General features: G+C 37.6%; 1 pseudogene; it reads right to left on the bottom strand.

Moving 5' to 3' along the window:
* LOC145681963 (histone-lysine N-methyltransferase SETMAR pseudogene) overlaps positions 1-14,052 on the bottom strand; it is a 53,602-nt pseudogene extending 39,550 nt beyond the window's left edge.
* Positions 14,053-21,282: the final 7,230 nt, after the last annotated feature.

Raw genomic sequence — 21,282 nt, 5'->3', positions numbered from 1 at the left:
TCATTCACTTGATTATAAAAGTAAATTCACCCTTACTTTTGCTTCGGGACGTGAATTTACAGTCGTTCCCGGGTGAGGTAAACCAAAATTTTTATAACGACTTATCAAAAAAAGATAGTCGTCAACCTGGTTCGGCTTATTAAGATATATAAGTCTCGAGTGGTAGTAATCTTTAATAATTATATACTATCGTTCTCACCTTTTTATATGAATAATAACGTTGATAAACAGTGCAACAAAGAATGGTTTATTAGTTGATATATTTTTATAATATATTTTCCTAAACATTGACAAGCACCGAAACTTGCTGACACGGTATCCATAAACATGTCCATAGCAACCACACTATCCCATAATAATAACTTACATATATTAAAAACATTCTTCTTTTGTTAATATGAAATGAACATTCTACTAAGTATAGTGCACATGTATGAGTACTTTCTGCCCAAGGTACAGGTAAATATTACTCAAACCAAAGTATTTTGTTATAAACTGATTCCGAAAATTGGATCCATTTTTTCTCATTACCCTAGGTTTTTCCGCAAAATGACTTTAAAAATCCAGCCCAGTACCATAAAAATTTAAATGTGTGTATTATATATGGGAACAAAAATACGAAGGAACTCCAGATGTCTGCACTGAAATATTCATAAATTTATACGTAAATGTGAATGAATATGAATACATTCACCTGCAAATTTATTTTCATTCTTAGATAGATCTATATATGCACACACACACACACACACACACACACACACACACACACACACATACACACAATCAACCATACGGTGAATATGTAAAATAAACATTTTTTAGTAGTTTTTCACACGCTTTCTTCTGTTAGTTTAGGTGACGTTTTTATGACGCTTTTCTCCTACTTTTTGTCTGTTTATGCTTCAGCCATAGTCAGCCATCACGATAACACTCCATCTATCCTGGTGTCTATGCTTAATATCTCTCATATCCTGGTGAAATCTTTCACCTTATTCTTCACTTACTTGCCAACATTTTCTGGAATGTAATTCAGATGTGAATTCAAACATGTATCTCAAGACTAATGTCGCACCCAAGTTCCTGAAATTTCAACAACATAGTTTCTACAATGATCTTATTGTCTAGAATTTTGTAGTTATCAAGAAAATTCTCTGTTACCCTTTTGATTGTCACCCAGACATCTCTCTCAGCTGGATCCATTGTTGGTTTAAAATTTCTGTTTTTCATAAATTTTTGTATATCGGGCCCAATAAATATGCCTCCTTTCACTTCTCGACAGGACAAGGATGGAAATGTATTACATATAAATTTGAAACATTGTCCCTGTTTGTCAACTGCTTTCATAAATTGTTTAATGAGTTCCAACTTAATATCAAAATGTGGAAGGAATATTTTGTCCTAACAAATTTAACGTTCATGTACAATATTTTTAGATCCTGGATTCCAGAGTACCCTCAATGGCCATTCACGCCTTAGCCAATGCTCACTTCTTGCCCTACTATCGCACTCCCAAATAAAAGTGGCATTTCCGTATATCCAGATTGCTGTCCTACTAAAATGCCCAAAATCTTGAAATCAGCACACACCCATGTTCCTGATATTTAATCTTATTTAGAATAAATTTAATCATTTCGTTAGTTTCTTTCATTGAAACCCAATGTGCCATAGGTACAGATGGGTACTTATTTCTCATAATTAACTCATAATTATCATAGTACTCATAATTAACTCATAACTGTTAATTCATAATTATTATAGTACTGGATTGTCAAATGTTAAATATTTTCTACTTTAATTAATTTTAGCCCATGTAACGTGGGTTCCTGTCACCACGGCATGGCGCGTCCTCAGGTTGCGGATCGAGGAGAAGGCCTCTAGATATAGAGGTTAGCTGCGAATATACTGAATAAGCAGTCGCGGACAAACGACTAGGAGTGGTCCTCCAGCTTCGGGGTTTGGGTAAGGCAAACAACCTCATCCTGTAAAAATAAAAAGGCACTTTGTTCAGAAACATTTACAAAAGCCTCGGAAAAGGACTGATAACTTGGCACGACCTCAGCAAAAGAAAATGGACATGAGATTTGGAACATGGAATATTAGAAGTCTTTATAGGGCAGGCGCGTTGAAATTTGTTACGAGTGTTAGAGAAATACATGATGGACCTAGTAGGAGTTCAGGAAGTTAGGTGGGAAGGAAGTGGATTTGTGAATTCCGGAAATGTTACGTTCTTTTACGGGGAAGGAAATAAAAACCCCCAATTAGGAACAGGGTTTTTCGTTCACAAACGAATATTACCAGCAATTAAACGGTTTGAATTTGTTACTGACAGACTTTCTTTTATTACTCTCAAGGGACGGTGGTGTGATATTATTGGTTTAAATGTCCATGCTCCAACTGAAGATAAGGGTGACGATATAAAAGATATTTTTTACGAAGAAGTGGAACGGATATTTGACCAACTCCCGTGATACCATATGAAGATTCTATTAGGGGATTTCAATGCGAAGGTAGGACGAGAGGATATTTTCAAACCGATTATAGGGAACGAAAGTTTGCATAAGGAAAGTAATGACAACGGTGTTAGACTAGTGAACTTTGCAACTTCCAAAAACCTAATCGTGAAGAGTACAAAATTCCCACATCCCGACGTTCATAAATACACTTGGACATCACAAGACGGAAAAACACATAATCAAATTGATCACGTTTTAGTAGACAGAAGAAGGCAATCTAGCATAATTGACGTCCGATCGTTTAGAGGGGCTGATTGTGACACTGATCACTACCTGGTAGTAGCGATAATTCGGGAGAGATTATCGTTCAATAAAGGTAATATTCAATGTCCGAAAACGGAGAGATTTAATTTAAAGAAATTAGAAGAGAGCCAGCCAGGTAAGGGAGGAATACCAAATTGAAGTTTCGAATAGATTCTCGGTTTTAGAAGACTCGTGGTGCACTAGTGTTGAAGAAACGTGGATTGAAATTAGAGATAGCATTAAAAGTTCAGCAATAGTAAAATTGGGACACGCGGAAATACGTAGGAACAAACCATGGTTCGATCAAGAATGCATTAAACTAGCAGAGAAGAGAAAACAGGCAAAATTACGGTGGCTACAAAATCCGAATGAAATAACTACACAAAATTTCGCAGATATCAGGCGGGAAACTTCTAAAACTCTTAGAACAAAAATGCGATTCTTTGAAAGCTAAAATTAAGGAACTTGAAGATAATAGTAAAAATAAAAATATTCGGGACATTTATAAGGGGATCAGCGAATTTAAGAAAGGCTATCGACCTCGTGCTTATATATTAAAGAAAGCTGACGGAACAGTTCTCACTGATACGGATAGCCTCTTAAATAGATGGAAAGATTTCTTTGACGATTTGCTGAACACGCAGGCAAAAAAATAATGTGCGTGGAGAAAAGAAGATACACACCGCACAACCGTATACTCCAGAACCCAATCGAATAGAAGTAGAAGCCGCTATAAAGAAATTAAAGAAACACAAATCTCCGGGTGTAGATGAAATTCCGGCTGAGTTAATTTTAGCTGGAGGCGAAAAATTGTGGAACAAGATACACAAACTCATTCTCCTTATCTGGAACAAGGAAGAATTGCCACAAGAGTGGAAAGAATCAATCATTGTTAGAATTCACAAGAAAGGAGACAAAACTGACTGTAATAATTATCGAGGCATTTCTCTTCTGTCATCATCCTATAAAATCCTTTCAAATATTCTATTAGCAAGATTGACCCCATACGCAGATGAAATTATTGGAGATTATCAGTGCGGATTTAGACGAAATCGATCAACTATCGATCAAATATTTACCATTCGCCAAATACTCCAAAAAAAGTGGGAATACAATACCCCGGTACATCAACTATTTATTGATTTTAGAAAGGCGCACGACTCGGTTAGGAGAGAAACATTTTACAACGTTCTCACAGAACTTGGAATACCGAGAAAGCTAATTAGATTAATTAAGATATGTTTAAGTGAATCCCAAAGTAAAGTCCGGATAGAAAATTTTTGTCCACGAGATTTCACGTCGAAAAATGGCCTGAAACAAGGAGATGCATTGTCGCCATTATTATTTAACTTTGTGCTGGAATACGCCATAAGGAAAATCAAAGATAGCAACCAGGGCCTAGAGTTGAACGGTATTCACCAGGTTATGGCATATGCTGATGATGTAAATTTAATAAGGGCTGATAGGAGAACAATAAAAAGAAATACAGAGATCTTATTAAATGCTTGCAGGGACATGGGTTTAGAAGTAAATGCAGAAAAAACTAAATGCATGGAAGTGCGTAGGGACCGTAATACGGCAAATTGTGGAGGCGTTAAAATATTAAATAACACTTTTGATAAAGTGGATACTTTCAAATATTTAGGATCAATAATAACAGAGGAAAATCATATTCACGAAGAAATTAAATGTCGACTAAAAGCAGGGAATTCGTGTTACTATTCGGTTCAAAATCTCTTGTCGTCACGAATTCTGTCGAAGAACTTGAAGCTTAAAATATATAAAACGATAATCATGTCTGTTGTTCTGTATGGTTGCGAAACATGGTCGCTTACTCTGAGGGAAGAACATAGACTGAAAGTATTTGAGAACAGGATCCTGATAAGAATATTCGGACCCAAGAGGAACGAGAATGAGGAATGGTGGAAACTTCATAACGAGGAACTACATAGTTTATACGGTTTACTCAACATTGTTAGGGTCGTCAAGTCTAGGAGGCTTAGGTGGGCAGGTCATGTAGCTAGAATGGAAGAAAGTAGAAACGCTTTCAAAGTCTTGACTGGAAGACCCACAGGAAAGCGACCATTAGGAAGACCTAGGCGCAGATGGGAGGATACTATTAAGATGGATTTCGCAGAGATAGGAATACAAAGTAGAAACTGGATGCAATTAGCTAAGGATAGAAGTCAGTGGAGAGCTTTTGTGAACGCGGCACTGAACCTCCGGGTTCCATAGGCCAGAGAGTTAGTTAGTTAATTAATTTTAGCGAAAGTTAACAGGCCACCGCACAAAACTCACGCTCCAATTCTTTAAACTAAATTATGTTATGCTGCAGTTACTATTGAAAAACGTTATCCAGAAATAAGAAAACGTTAAGTTATAAGACGTTTTCGGAAAACTTCATTTCGAGGAAACCCCTCTTGAAAGTAACTTCCTTATACAATGTGATTTTTTTTATAAGATATGCAGCGACAACTTGTGTCATAAATGTATGGTTGTTCAACTACATGTATCATTTTAACAACAAAGAACGCTTGTAAGTACTTATTTCCGTTGTGTAAAAGGTCACATTTTAAACTTTTTTTTTTTTGAATCAACAAACAATCTACAGCTAGTGGAAAGTACAGGAAAATATAATTTATAAATCAAATCCAACACCACAACAGTACACAGGAGATTATTCTTGTGCAAAGTAGGGTGAAAATTGTCTTTTAGGCAAATGATGTTCCCGGTGCCAGAAGGTTCGTTTTGTGAAGCATAGAACTAAGAAATTCTGCTGAATTTTCGATAGATTTAAGTCCCGAACCATATCATTAAGATCATTTTGTGAAAAATATAGGCTGAGATGAACCACTAGTCGTTTCATAGTTATCATCTTGTATGTCACTTTCCTGACTTGGCGAACTAGAATCACTAACACACACTAGAACTGGTGAAGGTTTTGGGATAGGAATGTCTGGACTATGACTCACAGGCCTTATAACTGATTGAATATTTGAGCAAACTGTCATCATTTTATTTCTTGCATTGAGACCATTTATTTCACAAATAGAAGTAACAATCGGCACTATGATTTTTTGGCTTCCTACAAACCATAGGAATTTCAAAGACAGTACCTGTTTCTCTTTATTCTAATTTCTCAAAGATTCGACACAAGAAGGGAACACTTTATTGTTAGCCTATGGTTTTGTTGATCACCAACTTTTATATGAAAATAAGCGTAATATGCTTTTTTAACATATTTACTAATCCATTTTGTTGTCTATTAGGAAAAAAAATCACCGCGAATAACAAAACACATTCGGACTATTTTTACACCCACGACTTGCCATTTCTTCTTTCTCTACAGCACAGGAGCACAGGATCACAGCAGAAGCTAATCCAACTAAAATACTCAGGAAGGCATATGGAAAAATCTTCAAAGATACAGTTGTGTAGGCATTTGTGAGGAAAAACACTTCAAGTGTTGATTTAATATAATTTGTTGTTGCTGAATTCATATCTGTCGTATACCAGGTTGTAATATGCATTATTTCTCAGAGATTCACAACAAACAAAATAGCGGTCGAAATCATTTTTTAACATAGAGAACACAAAATGTGTTTGCTCGACAACAGTTTGCCCACCGCTCAACAAACTTTCTATGAAAGTTTTCATAAATATTCTTCGATACTCTAGAAAAGCGATTGCTGGAATTTAAACCTTCAAGCTTACAATTTTTACCCGGATATATTCCTTACTGTTCAACGTATCTGCCCAAAACTTGATATGAAAATTATTCGATACCCTAGGAACGTTATTTTCTTAAAATGACACTGCATCGGTTTGTAGAGTATTTGGTATTTTCTAATGATAATACACATATGTGAAGCAAATGATGCATTGTACCCAACTGTTATTTTATATCTGCTCGAACGTTAAAATTCCGATCAAATTTCTGATTCATGCAAGTGTCACTCAACTTCCTATATTTTTAAGACGTTGTGGATGGCTTTGGTTTGTAGTTACAACGAACTGTCTTGCATCCAGTGGTACAGGTACAGGTAATCAACTCCTCATAAGCGTCTGGAAATTGACGGTAATGTTAATAAATGAGAGAAAAGTGAATTATTCTCAATTTTTCATCCCATTGTTAAAGGGTAAGGCAGAATTGGGTGCTGCAAATAGGTTTGTCTCCACATTAATCCCTGGTAATGAGTACCAGGGCCCGTCAGTCAATGATTAACTGTGATTCGCCGTCAAAATCTTCCGCATCAAATTTGTTGGGATAAGGAATACGATCAGTCAATATTCCAGAAATAATCGTTTTTGAGCCTGAGCGAAGCTGCCCATTTGCTTTTGCCAGAGATAGAGGAACAGTGAACAGTTCATGCGTCATAATGTTACTAAGGTTGACTGCATGTCCTGCTTCATATGCAGCAATGAGTCACTGCAGAATGTTCCTCGCAGCTTTGACTTTTTCATATTCCCAGTTTTTGCATCTAACTGTTTCACTTCATACCGAAATGCAAAGGTCAGATACTTGTTTTAAGGAAGTTTGTCCGTAAAATTTATCGTTCTTTCTTCAGTTGGTAGAAACCTGCTCTTCACAAAGGCATCAAACCGATCTTGTCCTTTCTGTGCAACATCCAATAGATCATCCTTAATGCCTTTAGTAGCCAAGTCCATGCTAGCAATGTTTTGCAATGTCTGAGATATGTTACTTGAGAAAAGGCCAAATCCCTGCAACACTAAAACCAACGTATCTTCATATGTCAAATCCAACTTGATTCTGCCTTTCATTGTCTCATTGTGAACCTAGTTTTTTCTTTGGCTAGAAGACCAAAATTTCTAAATTGACTGATGGTGTTGAGCTTCCCAGCTTTTTGGGTGATATGTAATTTTCAGATCCTGAGCTGTCAGCTTCCTTTTGTAGTCGCTGAATCTTAGTCTTGCTTGTGAAGCATGAAAACCATGCCACCACAGTACGTCGATTCCTGATGATACCACTGCTTGGTTCCGATTGATTGCAGAACTGTTGCCCGTGTCAAGCCGTTTATTTCTTCTCTAGGAAGCTTGACTTAACGTCTTTAAACCTCGTTCGGTGCCACATATTTATCTCTCATTTTTATCTTGACTGATAAGTCACTCTTCAACATCGGGGTTATTACTTTTCAGGCTGATAACAGCTTCTATGTTGGAATCTGAATAATGTAGTCAATTCAGGAACACAACAAAATCCGGAACTACCGTATTGACAACATCACTAATGAATTAAAGAACTGGAGATTAATGATAGCGTTGACTTTATTTTCCGTGAAGTATATCATCTCAAAAATATATGTAATTACGGTTTTTTAAATATGCAGTTTCATTCCCATCTGAAGATGGGTAGGCCGTAGAAGGTAGCGCTGTCTCTGGGGCCATGAGCATTGGTAGTTTCTTTGGGAGATTGGTATCAGAATTTATTTATTTATTGGTATATTTATCTGGTTAAGCATATAGAAGAAGAAGATCTAACACGGGAGGGTCCCACAAGTTGTCGCTAAAATCTTATTGCCACATGGCCCATCTGATAGAGCATCGTGAGAAATGAACATTAGCAAAATTTAAGGTGGTATGGACCAGAAGGATAGGAACTAGGGGGCTTGAAAATTTGAATATCCAAAAAATTATATCATGGAATTATGTACGTTTAAAGTAAATATTTTGAAAACCGTTAAAGCAGTCAAAACAAAAGTTGCACAATAAAATGAGAACAAAATGCCCCATCGAAAACCATAAACAGTGTTGCCAAAGAAGAAGCAGTGTTGCCAACTCAACATAAAATATTTTGTTTGAAATAGCACCATATACAAATGTGCGCAGATTTAAAATGCACTATTATCACTGAACATAACAGTGAAGTGTAATGGTACAGTGTTGCATGCTATTGGAGCTAAGTGTGCTGAAAATGTACAATGGGGAAGTTTGATATGTGGCAAGAAATGGTAATAAATTAACCTTTATCTCATACTATGAATTTAGTTTAAATGCATAACACAGACAGTATAACATAGCAAAATGTCAACAATGTCACTAAATATTGATGCATTTGAAATGAAATTGTGTGATGCCATTTTTACGTCCGTGTCAGCTTCGAATCTACACCTAAGTATAGGAGTGTAAAGTGGTATTCGAATCCCTATGAAAGAGAAAGATTACAATGAAATGTAAGGTGAAAAGTACAACAAAAACATGTCCGAGGCGGGATTGAAACACGCAATGTCTAATATGTCGGTTGTCTAGCCTTCTAGACCACACAGCTATTCTGGCCGACTAAAAACGAAATGAGGTAGTAATAAAATAATTATATTTCCAATGTGAATATGGTAATATTACAGTGTACAAACATATTCATATGGTATGTAGGAGAGGAAGTAAAAGAATATGTCAGTTAACACGAAAGACAGAAACCAAGAAACTACTCTTCCAAATACTGATAAGATAATCGAGAAACAGTTTACAGAATAGAAAACACGTGTTTCTTTCCTCGCGTGTATCATATTATTATCGCGAGTTGTGTGTTTATTCATCGGAGCTACCGAAGTATAATGCAAAATCCTCATTTGTAGTGCATTCCTTTATTACCCTTTGTCGCCACATATCAGACTTCTCCATTGTACATTTTAGCACATGCAGCTCCAATAGTTTGCAACACTGTACCATTACACTTCACTGTTACGTTTAGTGATAATAGTGCATTTTAAATCTGTGCATAGTGCTATTTCAAACAAAATATTTTAATGCTGAGTTGGCAATACTGCTTCTTCTTTAGCAACACTGTTTATAGTTTTCGATAGAGCGTTTTGTTCGCATTATATTGTGCAACTTTTGTTTTGATTGCTTTAACGGTTTTCAAGATATTTACTTTAAACGTACATAATTCCATGATATAATTTTTTGGATATTCAAATTTTGAATCCCCCTAACTCCTACCCTTCTGGTCCATAGCACCTTAAATTTTGCTTATGTTCATTTCTCATGATGCTCTATCAGATGTCCTATGTGGCAATAAGATTTTAGCGACAACGTGTGAGACCCTCTCCTGTAAGCATGGTATGTAGTTTATATTGTTAGTTACGGGGAAGGTGTTAATCTTCTGCTCTGGGGCAGAGCGGATTTGAACACTTGGAGCTCTGTTAGTAAAATAAATGTTTGAGTAGCATAAATATAATATTTAAAGAACAATGTAAAAGCAGAACGCCTATTAATTATAAATACAAGAGTACAGTGCAGTGTTACCAGACCAGTCAGTTGGAAAAGCAGGAGATTCGAAGATAAAAAAAAACAGGAGAAAGCAGTAGACACATACAGTGGTGGCGTTTGAATGTAAATCCGTGGAGGAGGCAATAAAATTTGCCATTATTAAGTGGCAGTAGTCAAAACAAGCAGTCCAGAATTCATTTCCGATGAACTACATTGAGCAAATGAAAGGGGAAAGTCACGATTTATATTAATATTATTTGATACGCACTTGTGTGAAGTAAAACGTAGTGAAAGAGCAAAGTGGAGTGGGAAAATGTTTTTCATGCACGTAGCGATAACGTAGTTATATGGTACAGTCACACGTGATCGTAGCGTAAGACGATTTCTTGCTGACGATCGTGGAGAAATGATCTAAGCCACTCTTTCAACCCAAGTCCCAATCTAAACAACACTTACTTGTAATACGATAACCATAATGCATATAGAAGATGACGTACAGTTGTATTCTTTGGATTCATATTATATACAGTAAAGCTCTATAGCTATATGCTCTACAGAGCTTTGTGTATTATAACAGAGAAATTTCATCTTTTTATGTGAGGAAACATTGAAAATTCAATATTTATAATAATATATTTCTTCAACTTCTCGAAGTAAGAAAAAGCAGGAGACTGTTCATTTTTCATTTTCTTCCGCAGTAGATCAGTAGAACGTAGAAAAAGCAGGAGATCTCCTCCAAAATCAGTAGATCTGGCAACACTGGTACAATGTATTTCTTATCAGCATATCTTACATTGTAATGACGAAATGTAAACAAATATTATGAACAATTACGATCAACATACTACAACGCAAGACTTAATATTTACCTTAACTAGGTACAAACACTTTAACAAAATGCAAGTTTGAAAGTCTATTTTATTAAAATTTATATTTTTATATCACGTTTCTATCTTATTGTTAATTAAAAAGCTCTTGTCAGTAATCCTTGTTGCAGTGAACATAAGTTCTTAGTTCCCTACTACTTAGCGACTTTCATATAACTCTGCAATATACCTGCAATCTCGATACACAAAAAATTGCCTAGTGCCTACATTTTTCCGATGAATTTGACAAAACAGCGGGAAGCTAAATTCGATGGCATACGGTGAATTTGTATTATGTGGACATTGAACTGTGCGAAAATGTTGAATGCCAACTTTTCCTCGAAAATACCTACCTAGGTTAGGGATTTACTTTTGTGCACAGAGTAAAATCCTTTTTTTTTTTTTTTTTTTTGCTAGCCGAAGGTTAGCTCCCTTGCGAGGGTTACGCCCACTATCCGGGGCGAGGAGTGCAGAGACTGGGGAAGGGAGGATATTGGAGATGGTCTATGGGAACTAAAGAGAAACGGAAAAAATCATTTATTTTATTATTTAGATCATAATTTCAGTTTATGGTTTTTATTGCATTTTATTCAATTTTATTGGGTATTATGAACTTTGTTCATAATTATGAGGACAGGAAAAAAAATAATGACAATGAAGTGCATATGAGAGGACAACACAAGGATATGTTAGTTAGACGAATGCAGATTATCTTCTTGTCCAGGGGCTGCTCTGGACAGTAATGTGGACAAGTGGAGCCCTGTTAGCACAGTAGGTTACGGTGCAGCATATGCAGGTGATAAATGAAGTGGAAGGTGATCAGAAGAATAAGCTGAAGCGACAAAATGATCTGGATGGTCTGGTGGAATGGTTTTGAGATATAAAGAGAAGAGTAGGGATAGAGGGCAAGTAAAAAATTTATATCCTAAATCATAATGGCGGTCGGCATCCATAGTATCCAGAAGTAATGGATGACGTTGCTGAAACCGGTTTGTGATGAACTTTACTCGTAACTGTTCAAGGTGACGGAAAATAGTAGGAAAAGTTAGCTCGTAAAGCTCCTGCGTCGGACTGGGAAGCTTGATCCTATAAGCCAGAAGAACTGCGTGCCTTTCAAGAACTTGTAATTTCTGATAGAAAAAAGGTAGTACAGCAAGCCAAGCGGGATGACTATATGTTAGAACTGGGCGTAAGAATACTTTATACGTATTAAGGATTGTAGTGGGTTGCAATCCCCATGTGGTACCAACTAGACGTTTTAGTAAATTTAGCCGAGCATACGCCATGCGAATGATTGCTTGAAGATGTGGCCGCCAAGTTAAGTGATGATCGATTATGATACCAAGGTAGGAAACCTGTTTAGTAGGTGATATTCGTGTGCCGTGAACCTCGAGATTGAGTAGATTGTTTTTTTTTTTCTGAAGCCGAGAACGTATTCGAGGTGGTATGAAGATGATAGCTTAAGTCTTAGTCGAGTTAATATGAAGGCGCCACTAAGTACACCATCGGAGAAAAGAGTCTGTTGCTAGGCGGAGAGCAGAATTGATTTGGTGAATAGTTCTGGCCATACAAAGAAAGGCAGTGTCATCTGCATATTGAAAAGTATGAAAATAGGGAGGAAGGTTTGGCATATCAGCTACAAATAGAAGGTATAGAAGAGGCGAGAGAGCGGAGCCTTGAGGTACACCAGAATGCATAAAGATCGGATGTGATGAGGAATTATTGATGGTAACATAAGATAGGCGGTTAGAAAGAAAATGGAATATGAAACGGAGGTAGGAGAGTAGAAGCCTAAAACGGTGAAGTTTGAACATGAGGGCTAAATGGCACACTTTATCAAAAGCCTTCTCTAGATTAAAAAGAATGAGGCATGAAGGTCGAGCAGTGTTATAATGATTCGTGATGAGGTTGGGGAGTCTGAACAATTGATTACTGATGCTGAAATTAGGTCGGAAACCAGCTTGGTGTACAGGCAAGAGATTATATTGAGAAAGATGGTGATGTAGTCTGATGACAATGATGCGCTCAAGAATTTTGCTAAATACGGAGGTGAATTGTATTGGACGGTAAAATGCAACATAATCTGGAGGTTTGTTGGGCTTAAGAAACGTAAGAGTGGAAGAAGTCTTCCAGTCACAAGGGATGTAGCCGGTCCGGAGAATAAAAGAGTATATATATGAAAGAAGCAGAAGAAGACAATAAGGAGCCTCTTTGATATGACGATAAGTTATGTGGTCGATACCAGGAGCTGTGTTGCGCTTGCGGTTTACGACGGTGGCGATATCAGATGTAGAAATTGGAGCTGTGAGAGGATTGTCGTCTGGAAGAATGTGTGCTACACTGGGTTGTAGATATGGAGATGATAAGTTCAAGCGATCAGTAGGATGTCTTTGAACAAAATCAGGTGGGAACGGGGTGAAGGTGGTCTGCAGGTGGTCTGCAAAGGCGTTCGCATTCTCTTCATCTGTGTGTAATGGTGGGTTATTAACTAACAGCGGATATGGTGTGTGAGTAAGCTTCCCAGTTAACATATGAAATCGCTTCCAATACTTAGGGTGTGAAGTTTCAGCTAAGTTGTTACATGTCTTCACCCAGTTGCGAAGCTTATGTGCCTTGACGTACTTATGCACAGTGCGCTGAAGTTGGCGATGATGATGAAGAGCTTCTAGATTACCAGTGCGCTGATATTCGCGAAAGAATTCGTGAGAACGTATCAGAGGTAGGTAGTTTGGCGGTAAACGTTGTTGGTACCTGGATATTTCAGTTGTGGGTATATGCAGGTCAGAAGCGTGATGAATGGAGTGAGTGCTTTCAGAGACCCGTGCGTAGAGATCATCTTCCGTAGTAGGAGGCTCGATGGTAACCAAATCTTCAGGAATAGTAGTGCGATAGTCATCCCACTTTGCTTGATCAAATCGTGGAACACGACGAGGTCCAGGGAGCAAACGAAGAGTAGGAGCCTGTAGTTGATCGATATGAAGTTTGATGTGAAGGTGATCACTACCTATGGAATCGAGCACTTCAAGAGTGCAACGCTGGAAGAGATTGCCAGAAGAAATAACTACGTCAGGTGTGATATTCGTGATGGGTCTGGTTGCTTTAGGTATATCAAAAACATGGCCGGTGGTATGAGTAGTAATGAAGTCAAGGAAGCTTTGTTTCTGATTATCTGGACGGCTGTGAATATTGATGTCGGCCATTATGATATAATATTTAAAGTTATTGGAGATGTAAAGAAAGAATGGGCGTAGGATGGGGTGTCCAGGGCGTACATATATGGTAGAAGTGGAAGTGGAAGTACAAGGTACTAATGAGATACTCTGGAACATTAATCAATGCAGGATGCTATTGGCGATGACTAATCGAAGAATGGAAGCCAATGATCACTCCCCCGTTTGCTCGGCGTGCTGCGATGGTAGAATCTGAACGGAGTAGGGTATAGCGAGGTATCCTGAACGTCATAGATGGAGTAAGGAGAGTTTCGTTCAGAAGTAAAGCCTGAATATTTTCTTTTAAAAGTAGCTGTTCGAAGAGAGTGTACTGGGAGGTAAGTGACCGAATATTAAGAAACAATAATGAAATACCCATGATTAAGGTGCAGGAGTAGTGTTGGAAGTGGCGGAGGAGACATGTAATTCGTCAAGAGGGGTGGCATGAAAATAGACATGAGGTCCAGAGTAAGTAGCTTGGAAAGAATATTTAAAGGTGATGCGGGCTGCGTGGTTGACCATTTGTAGAATATGTTGACGTAGAAAAGGATGAATATTTTGCAATGCGATGGTAAAAACGAAAGGAGTTGTTGGATGGAAATTGCTTCGCCAAGTAGTTGGGGTGCTACATTGTGTTGAATGTCAGGTAGGATGGGTCGCAGTGGAACAGTGAGCTCCGGATTTAAAGGTTCGGCCGTTGGCCGTGCTTTGCAGCGATAGCTATATGTAAGGTGTTGTTTCAGGCACGTAGAGCATTGAGGTGGCTTCGTTATGTTAGTGCAAGCTTTCGTTTCGTGGTTTCCACTGCAGTACCCACATTTGCTTGGCTGGGTGCATTTCGATGTTGGATGTGAATTGTATGCTTGGCAGCGCTCACACCTCAATGCTAAAGCTGGCGGCGATTTCGGTGGCTCTACTCGATGTTTCTTTTTATAGATGGGGCACCATGAGTAAGAAGATCATCAATAGTGGTTTGAGAATTGGTTAATATTCGTACCATATAGGTAGCTCCTTGGTCGTTTTTAATACGAAGGCATTTTAGAATGGAGTGTTTCTCAAGAGCAAGCTCTTCCATGACCTCGTCGTCGGTTAGAGAAGGGTCAACCCCTCTAATGACACCGAGAGAGCCGGTGTTTTACGTGACGGTGCTTGTCGAAATGTCTTAGGTTCGAGGCGCTTCATATTGGCGTGCTTACGAAAAAATTTCAAAGCTGCACTTATTTCGCACAGTAGTTAAGAAAGTAGAATCGTAAGATTTGAAAATGATTCTATTGCAAGTGCGAACTATCTGTGCTACAGGAGCGCGTAGCAGATATTTTACAAGTTGTTGGAAGGCTAGGTTTGTATTGTCAAACTTGGTGTCAAAATTAGAGAGCAGAAATGATTACAGACACGGTTTGGAGGTATCCTGAATAGATGGGAATTCTTTGTCGTCGTCTAGTTTCATGGAACTAACGGACTGTTCGGAGTCACTAACAGTGTAATGATGTTTAAACGGCGCGGCGGCGGATGAGAAGTGCTGTTAGTTTTGTCGGGAGTGCGAGAGCGGGATCTACCGGTATTCGTGCCTTGAGATGTAGTTTTGTGCTTGCGGTCGGCCCCCTTGCGTATGAGATGAGGAGCAATAGGTACAAAAGACGTCCTCGATCGGGTGAAACCTTCTGAATCCTCTCGACAACACTTCGCCCTAAATTCAGATCTGCCTGATCTGCGTCCACAAAAAAGTATTAATCTGAATATAAACTTGGCACCTAGATGCCTCGCTGGAAAGCCAAGGACGGATAAGTGAAAATCCTGTTACCCAGGTTTATTTGTTCATACATAAAATAAACAATATCTATCAATGACCTACAAAAGAACTTATACCAGACATTGTCTGAGACATTGTTATGCACTTTACATAATTTAATTTGTATAAAAATAAATGTACATTATGTGGGCTAAATGTATAACTAATTTTATTTCCTCATACCTACATCAGCTGTATAATTGCTTATGGATGGACTGCTGCTGTCTAGCGAGCTCTCTATGAACTACAGATCAACAATAGGTTCTAGGGTAATTAGTGAATTGCTAGTAATTTTAGGGGCAGGTTGCAGATCGATCCTGAGGTTAGCTGCGAATATACTGAATAAGCAGTCGCGGACAGACAACTAGGAGTGATCCTTCAGCTTGGGAGTTTGGGTAAGGTTAACAACCTCATCGTGTAAAAAAAAGGCACATGTTCAGGAACATTCACAAAAGCCTCGGACAAGGACTGATAACTTGGCACAACCTCAGCGAAAGAAAATGGACATGAGGTTTGTTACTGCGTGATAGCAGCGTTATCATGATGGTGATCGTGACCCGTTATCGTGATAGCAGCGATAATAAGAGAGAGATTATTGTTGAATAAAGGAAATATTCAATGTTCGAAAACAGAGAGATTTAAATTTTAGAAATTAGATGAGAGCCAGGTAAGAGAGGAATATCAGATTGAAGTTTCAAATAGATTCTCGACTTTAGAATATTCGGAGTGCACTAGTGTTGAGGACATTTGGATTGAAATTAGAGATAGTATTCTAAATTTCAGCAAACGAAAAATTGGGAGACGCAGCAATAGATAGGAACAAACCATGGTTCGACCAGGAATGCATTAAACTAGCAGAGAAGAAAAAACAGGCAAAATTACGTTGGCTACAAAATCCGAATGAAATAACTATACAAAATTTCGTAGATATCAGGCGGGAAACTTCCAAAACTTTTAGAAAAATGAAACGCGATAGAAGAGAATATAGCACCGCAGAACTGTATATTCCAGAACCTAACCGAATAGAAATAGAAACCGCTATGAAGAAATTAAAGGAACACAAATCTCTGGGTGTTTACGAAATTCCGGCTGAGTTAATTTTAGCTGGAGACGAAAATTGTGGAACAAGATGCACAAACTCATTCTCCACATCTGGAATAAGGAAAAATTGCCACAAGAGTGGAAAGAATCAATCATTGTTCCAATTCATAAGAAAGGCGACCAAACTGACTGTAATAAAGTCTATAACTAAAGACCGAAACTAAAGTGCAGGCAGAAAATTTTTTGCCCACGAGCATTCTCGTCGAAAATGGCCTGAAACAAGAAGATGCGTTATCGCCATTATTATTCAACTTTGTCCTGGAATACGCTGTAAGGAAAATCAAAGATAGCAACCAGAGTCTAGAGTTGAACGTTATCCACCAGGGTATGGCATATACTGATGGTTTAAATTTAATAGAGGATGACAGGAGAACAATAGAAAGAAATGCAGAGATATTATTAAACGCTTGCAGGGACATGGGTTTAGAAGTACATGCAGAAAAAAAATCTAAATACATGGAAGTGAGTCGGGACCGTAATACAGCAAATTATAGATGCGTTAAAATAATAAATAATACTTTTGATAAAGTGGATACTTTCAAATATCTAAAATCAAAATTAATACACGAAAACCATATTCACGAAGAAATTAAAAGTCGACTAAACGCAGTGAATTCGTGTTATTATTCAGTTCAAAATCTCTTGTCGTCACGAATTCTGTCAAGGAATTTGAAGCTTAAAATATATAAAACGATAATCATGCCTGTTGTTCTATACGGTTGTGAAACATGGTCTCTTACTCTGAAAGAAGAACATGGATTGAAAGTATTTGAGAACAAGATCCTGAGACGAATATTCCGACCCAAGAGGAACGGGAATGAGGAATGGCGGAAACTTTATAACGAGGAACTATTTAATTTATACGGTTTACCAAACATTGTTAGGGTCATCAAGTGTGGGAGGCTTAGGTGGGCAGGTCATGTAGCTAGAATGGAAGAAAGTAGAAACGCTTTGAAAGTCTTGACTGGAAGACCAATCGGAAAACGACTATTAGGAAGACCTAGGCGCAGATGGGAGGACAATATTAAGATGGATCTCGCAGAAATAGGAATACAAAGTAGAAAATGGATGCAGTTAGCTAAAGATAGAAGTCAGTGGAGAGCTTTTGTGAGCACGGCATTGAACCTCCGGGTTCCATAAGCCATACAGTTAGTTTTTTAGTTAGTTAGGATAAAACTAATGTCAGATTCTGAGTGAACGACCTCATCCATGCTGACCAGTGTTATCAGTAGACCAGTTTTTAATTGCTCTAGTATAATTTGCTTCTTTCAAAACAGATTCATTTTCATGTAGTTGCTTTTTAGTTACTTTACTTTACTTTAGAGTCTCTTAACACTTTTATATTCATTCACTCCAATTTTGATTTAGTTTATAGTATACCAGCAAATAACTCCAAGTGTTTCTCTGTTCTGCACCTTTCACATAAAATTCCTGTGGAGTTGAAGTCTTGCACAAAATTCCAACGTCTCGTACAAGCATCCTAGCAAACCACTCCCTTCATATCTGGGCCAAACATCGAATAATCCTGAAAGATGTATTTAATTATTTTCAATGAAAAGTCGAAATTCCAAATTCTCAAGGCATTTTAAGAAGTGGACATTTTATTATAATAACCGCAACTCTATTGTTTCACATTTTTGGTCAAATTTCCAAAAAACCTACTCCTGAGGGGTACCTTATAAATCCAACGTATTATCCAAATTTCAAGCCCCTAGCTGCTTCTTCTTTCTCACCTCAACCATAGGTTGGTTGGCAACATGGTCATTTTGAAACTTTTCTCTCTCACTTGGGAGAGCTGTTTTATTTTTATTTTGATAAGGTCTATTCTTCGTAACTGCAATTAGACATTCTATTTTTGGTCTTCTTCTTGGTTTTCTTTTGCCTTTCCCTCTATCAGCACGGTGATCCAATCGAAGTGTCGAATAAGATGGCCAAGCATGCTGTTTCTTCTTTTCCTATTATCTTCATGATCTGCCGTCTTTCAATAGTACGTCTTTAGTCCTTTTCCTTTCGATCAATGATATGCGCCGCATTCTGCACCAACACCACATTTCAAATGCTTCCAGCTTGGGTATCTTATCTTTTTTCAATGTTCACATCTCTAATACGTAAAGCGCCACGCTTCATACGAGAGTCTGAATAAATCGGCTTCGAATGTCCAACGACACATTTCTTGAAATTAGCAGTCCTCTTTTCCTCTTGAATTCTTGTTTAATTTGAGCTATTCTTAAATGTACGTCTTTTTCACTTCTTCCGTCCGAGGTTATTAGACTTCCTAAATAGGTTGACGTCTTAACGTCTTTGAGTTTCTCTCACTCTAGCTATACATTTGTCGCTTCCTGTCTTGCACTTGTGCACTTTATCACTTTGGTTTTTCTTCTTATTTATATTTATTTTGTATTTTTTTCCAGTTGGTCGTTCAAGTTTGAAAGTGCTTGCTCCAAGTCCTTTCCGTTCTTTGCTTTCAGTGCTGTCATCAGCAAACGCTATTGTGCTTAAAACCTGGCGATTTATTTTTACGCCTTTCTCGTTTTTATCACAGAATTCTTTCATAGGTTCTTCTATATAGATATTGAACAGGAGAGATGAAAGTCCACATCCTTGCCTTACTCCTTGACTTTATCTTGCTTTCTTCTGATCTCTTTCCATAACAGCTGTCTGGTTCCTGTAGAGCTGGTATATTATTCTTCTGTATCTTTAGTCCATCTTCAGATTCTTCAACGCTCTGAACATGATATTCCATGATATTCTGCGTTGTCAAAAGATTTTTCTATATCTAGAAATGCTATTACAATAGTTTTGTTTATTCTGATGTGCTGTCCATGACCACCCGTAGACTCAATATTGCTTTTTTTGTTACTCGTTTACTCCTGAAGCCCAACTGGTCCTCCGTTAGCCGTTCTTCGATTTTTCTTTCCATTCGTTGTGCGATAATTTTCTTCAGTATTTTTTATACATGGGAAAGCAGAGCGTTCACATTTCTGTGACTTTTCTCTTCGGATGGTGACCAGTATACATTTCTCGGAAGTCCCTTGGTATTTTTCTAGAGATTTGCATTTCAATAATAAGATTAAGTAGTTTCTTTTTCTGTAGCTATTCCGAGATCCTTAATCATTTCCATTGGTATTTGGTCTATTACCTGAGGCTTTACCATGTTGCATTTTATCCAAAACATTGTCAAATTCTCACTGTAAAATTGATTGTCCTAATTCATTTTAATCGACGTCTTCCTCCTTCTCTATTTCTTCTTAGTTCACTCTATCTCCTTTGTAGAGTTCTTCAATGTATTCCTTCTATCTTCTTGTTATCTGCTCCTCTTCTATTAGCGTTGTCCCGTTTTGTCTATGATAATGTCTATGCATTTCTTTTTCTCACCGAACTATTTCCTATCTTTTCTATATGCCGTTTCTGTATTGTGTTTGACTATATTTTCCTCAATTTCCGTGCACAAGATGTTTATCCAGTTATCACTGTCTTTCTTTATTTCTCTGTTGATGTGATTCCTGCACCTTCTGTATTTCCTTTCTTTGTTTGTTTTTTTGAACTGTCTTCTTTTCTCCATCATTTCCAACATTTCTAAAGTTATCCAGAGTTTATATTGGGTTGTCGATTCTCTTCCTATGTGCTCGTCGATTCCTCCCTGCTTTCATGGTTTCCCATTTCGAGTTGATGTCATCACCGGCTAGAGCTCTCTTAGACGTCCCTTTATCTGTTGCAGTTGCAAATTCATTTTTCGTTGTTTTCAACTCATCTTAGCTTGATTGTGTTCTATCTTTTGTTTGGTGCTACCACTCATTTTTTCTTTGGTCGTAGTTTGCTCTTCATCAAACCTAAATTATGGTCTGCGTCAACGTCTGCATCTGGGTAACTCTTACTGTTTTTCACTTGAGTTCTAAATATTTGTCGTACCAGTATATGATCTATTTGGTATCTTCCTTTATCAACTGGTCTTGTTCATGTGTGTCTTGTTCTTTGTGGTTGTTCGAAGAGAGTATTTGTAATAGTCAGATTATGACTTTTGCAGAACTCAACTAGTCGTGTACCTTTCGCATTCCATTCTCCTAGGCCGATATTCCCAATTACATTCTCTTCTTTGTCTTGGCCGACTACTGCATTCCAGTCACCCACAATAATTAAATTGTTCTTATCTTGAACTTTCATCAATACTTCTTTCATTGGCACATAGGTTTCGTCTACTTCCTTACAGGACCGTGCTGGGAAACTAACGAGGGCGGTGGCTAAGTCTATCAAAAGAGCGCCAATACAAAACGTGAATACGTATATATAAATATATATATATATATATATATATATATATATATATATATATA

Source organism: Thermobia domestica, chromosome 3 (assembly GCF_964235325.1).
Source record: "Thermobia domestica chromosome 3, izTheDome1.hap1.1, whole genome shotgun sequence".
NCBI lineage: Eukaryota > Metazoa > Arthropoda > Insecta > Zygentoma > Lepismatidae > Thermobia > Thermobia domestica.
This window is presented reverse-complemented; position numbering and strand designations above follow the sequence as displayed.